The following is a 5,000-nucleotide window of genomic DNA, read 5'->3' on the forward strand; positions in this document are numbered from 1 at the left end:
CCTACATTAAACGTTAAGGGTTTTGAAAACATTACAACTTTCAAGGAGTTCAAGGAGAAATGCTGACTATTGTGGCGATCGGTGAAGGAAACCAATCGTTTGTGAACTTGTATAGGTTTACCTCAGCTAGATTTTAAGGTGAATCCATGACCAGTTTGTGTACCCAGGTTATGAATCAAGTAGGAAATGTTAGGGAAGACATTTTGTCATTACCCACAATCACGGTAATAGACAAAACCAAGTTTAGTAAGGATAATAACAAGCTGGTAGATTTAGACGAAATTCTAACTCATATGGCATACGGTAAGTTTATGCAGCCTTTGGGGGAAAAAAGGAAGGCTTTCAAAGACATAAAATTAGATCCTGCCCAGAAACTCACAAAAACGTTGAGCGAAATTCAGGAAATTATACAGAAGAACGAGACCCAAATTGACGAGGTCACTTTTTCAGTGGATACCAAACAAAAGAGGTATTAGAATTAAAGGGAAGATAAAACTAACGAGACCGGTAGGAATAAACATTACCTTAAAAATTATCAAAATAACCAGCCCCCTTACAACGCAAATGAACAAAGCAAAGGAAATTATAATGAAACATATAAATCTAGAGGGAATTATCATCATAAGGGAGCTAGACCAAAGAATAGGTATTGCCAATTTTGTCAAAGAGGAGGTCACACAGACCAAGAATGTTGGTACTAAGGTAAGAAACATAATAAACCCTCCAAAAACACTCCTCAGGCACAAGCAAAGGATAACTCAAACCCTACTAATTAATCCGATGAAAAACAAGGTAACAGAAAGTAACTAGAAGAGCAGGAAAGGACTCCAGGAAATAGGAAAACCAAAAACTGGAAGGATGTTGCAGGTAGCGGAGGTATATCCACGTTGCCAGCAACATATTTATCCTTCCGACAGTAATCATTACCTAAAATAAATATCAAGTTTGATGGTAAAGAATGTCTTAGTTTGTTATATTCAGTAAGTACTGTAAATCTCATAGGGCTCCATACCTTAACTGATTATTTGAATATACCTATTTCCGTGATTAGGAGTGAGGATACTTTAGTTTGGGGAATAACTGGCAATCACGTTAGCAATGTAGGAGCCATAGATTTAAACATTGAATTGTTAGATAAGAAGTGTCAAGTGCCATTTCTGGTTTTGCAAAAAGTAGCATTTCCCGCTCAAACTTTGATTTCTTTTGCAACAATGCAAGATTTTGGCATAGTTTTTGATTGTCAAGACAGAAGACTAAATGTAAAGGGAAATAATCAGTCTGTTTCCAACCTGTCGATGAAAAGTCCAATACAAATTTGGCCAATTTGCAGGGGACCGCATCGATAGTTAAAACATACTCCGGTTCAAAAAGAGAAAGGAAAATCAAAGTAAAATCAGAAGAAAGGGAGAAATAAGAAAATCTAGCAATTGCGCATAAAAAGGGAGAAATTACTTCTTTTGAAGGCAGCACACATACTAAGGAAGGAAATGTCGACAAGGAATCTGTGAGAATAGATAAAAAGGAATTCCAAGAAGTTTTGCTGCTAGGCACATTGAATTCACAAGAATTAAGACACTTAAGAGAAACAGAACCTCATAACGGAGGAGATGAAGATTCATGTTTTTGTACTCAAGTACAAACTGGGGAAATAAGTTTGATCAGCACAGCAGATGCAAACAAAATAAGATTTAGGCTAGCTAGAGATGTAGTACTACTGCCCAATACTCTTACTAGAGTATAATTGATAACCCGCCTACACACAAATAATGATATAATATTGACCACAGAAAGTTTGCCAGAATAGGTCAGAGTGGATAATTCATTTGTTCAGATGGAGGGATTAGCCTGTACAACTTATGTCATGAATTATTCTGATAAAAGACTCCATTTGTTAGCAGGTACCAAGTTTTGTACAGGAATAGAAGTTACACATAAGATGATTCCGTTAGAGGAGGAAGCATTCTTTACCATAGGAAACATTGATGCAGGAATAGATAGGGATATAAATAACACAGATTTTCCTGAGTACAGAAAAAGATTAATAGAAACCTTAGATAAATATAGGCTGGGCATAGTAGACATAAAAATAATCCTAGATGATGGAGCCAAACCCCTTTTCATACCAAATTATAAATTACCTATCAGTCAACGTCCAATAGTAAATAAAATGATAGAAGAAATGAAGGAAGAAGGAGTGGTCATACCCTCTAAATCACCTTATAATTCTCTCATGTTGTTAATTCCAAAGAAAGATGGAAGTTACAGATTAGTGATTGATTATCGCAAGTTGAATGCGAACACAGTTCCTGATAGAATGCCCATGCCTGTAATAAATGATGATTTGGCTCAATTAGGAGGAGCAAAGATCTTTTCATCCTTAGATCTACTAAGTGGATATTGGCAACTACCTTTAGACGAAGAATCCTAAGTCATTAACTGCCTTTAGCACACACAAAGAACACTTAGAATTTCAGATAATGCCATTTGGATTAACATCAGCTCCATTGACTTTTGTAAGATTAATGTTATAGATCTTAAGAGATATGGAGAATGTGTCAGTCTATTTAGATGGTGTCATTATGTTTAGCAAAGATATGGAGAGTCATTTCAGAACAATAGAAATCGTTTTAGAATGGTTAAGACAGGCATGATTAAATATAAAGATTAAGAAATGTCAGTTTTTCAGGAAATCTTTAGAATATTCAGGACTTGTGATCAGTGCTGATGAATTGCGCATGCAAGAAGGAAAAATAAAGGCTATTGTGGAATATCCTGCTCCACAAAACCTGAAGGTGTAAGAAGATTTTTAGGAATGATAGGATACTATAGACCATTTGTCAAAAATTTTGCTACTATAACTAAAACATTGACAGAATTAACTAAGAAGGATGTAGAGTTTGAATGGAAAGCAGAACAAGAGGAGGCTTTCCAAGAGTTGAAAGATAAATTAATCCAAGATCCTATCTTAGTGTATATAGACTTTAGCAAGCAATTTTACTTAGCATGTGATGCATCAAATACAGGAATAGGAGCAGTTTTGTTACAGAAAGCAAAAACCAGAATGAGGGTAGTATATTATGCAAGTAGAGTCTTAAATGCGGCCGAACGAAATTACAATACCACAAAAAGGAATGATTAGCCATTTGTTGGGCACTGAGAAAGTTTCGGCACATTTTGTTAGGATATAAAGTAAATGTAATTACTGATCACAAAACCATCTGTGACCTATTTAAGAAGAGAAATTTCACTAATAACTTGAAGTTTAATCTACTGTTTATTAGTGTACTGGAGTTTGCTTCAGAATTTAGATGCATTCCAGGTAAGTTTAATAGTTTAGCAGATTGATTATCTAGAGCACAAGAGGATACTGAAAGAATTATCACGACTAACACTTTTTATATCAGCTGTCAGGTCGTAGACTTATATTTGGAAAGAGTAAAAATAGAACAAGAGAAACAAGTAAATATCAGGAAAATAATAGGAGATTTGCGACAAGATGAAAATTCTAGGTCATATTTTGAATTGATAAATGGGATACTATATAAGAAAGCTAAGGATAGGAGTGCTTGTACTAAACTATACAGTATGTACCTGACACACTGACTAAGGAAGTATTAGCTATAACACATACCCACAAGTTGGCAGGAAATCCAGGAATCAAAAAGACTCTGGGAACAATAAGTAAAAATTATTTTTGGCCTAAGTGCAGTGAAGAAGAAAATCAATTTGTAAATGAATGTCAAACTTGTAATAGGCATAAAGGTTATGTAAATGTCAAAGCTCCTTTAGAAAAAATATCCTAGTAATTCAAACCCTTTTGAGATAGTTCAGATGGATCATATAGGACCTTTTCCAAAAACTTGGAGAGGAAATAAGTATATACTGGTTTTTATTGATTATTTGACTCTGTACTTAGAAATTGTTCCAGTTAGAGATAGAACTGTTGTTCGGTTGCAGAAGCTTTAAAAACCAAAATACTCGCAAGACATTCGTGCCCGGAGGTATTTTTGTCGGACAATACACCCGAATTCACCAGTGAGGTAATGAAAAAGCTTTGCGAATTTTTTGAGATAAAGAAATGTGAGATAACCGCTTGTAAGCCGAGTTCAAATGGGACAGTAAAAAGGGCCCAGAAGAAGATACTGGATGTACTGCGAACTATCATTAGTCCAACTACAGAAGATTGGGATATAGCTTTAGAGGATGTTCAGTTTACTTCGAATTACACAATGAATGAGACGGTAGGAGAAACCCCACATTTTTTGCTTTATGGTTATCAGAAAAGACTACCTAACTTATTGTTTGATGACGCAAAACCTCCTAGGCGCATATATGATTACCAGGACTATGTAGCTTGGAAACTGAAAAGAACCTTTCAAATAATAAGACAAACCAGACAATCTTTAGAAAAAGGGCAACAGGTAAATAAAAAATACCATGACACAACTAGTTCCCATAGTGACCTGAAGATAGGCTCACAAGTATATATAAATGTAAATGTAAAGGAAGGACCAAATGAAAAGGTGTTTCCCAAATTTGAATGTCCTTATCGAGTGTTAGAAAGGGAAAAGAATAATAAATTTAAGCTGATACATGAACAGAATTTAGATGTAAGGTATGCCCATTGGAATCATATCAAGGTTGTAAAAACTAATCCAAGGTCCTCTCAACCTCTACATGAAGTGGTGGAGAAACTTCCTTCTGATCCTACCCCTAGTGGTCGGTTTCACTTGCGAAATAGACATTAAAAGGTGAACTGTTAACGGATTTTGCTGTAGTAAAGATCAATGTCAATTCAATATTAGAAAGGGAAGAACATTTGAACAAGTTAGAAAAAGAACTACGAACGTGTTTACTAACGCATAGTGATTCTGCCTTGGTAGAATTATTAAGAAACTTACAAGGTAGAATTGAAGAAATTGTCCGGCCTCAAAGAAACAAGAGATCTTTATTACCTTTTGTAGGTAGTGCATTTAGTGCTTTGCTTGGAGTGGCTACAG

This window comes from Palaemon carinicauda, chromosome 16, assembly GCF_036898095.1.
Source record: "Palaemon carinicauda isolate YSFRI2023 chromosome 16, ASM3689809v2, whole genome shotgun sequence".
Taxonomy (NCBI): Eukaryota; Metazoa; Arthropoda; class Malacostraca; order Decapoda; family Palaemonidae; genus Palaemon; species Palaemon carinicauda.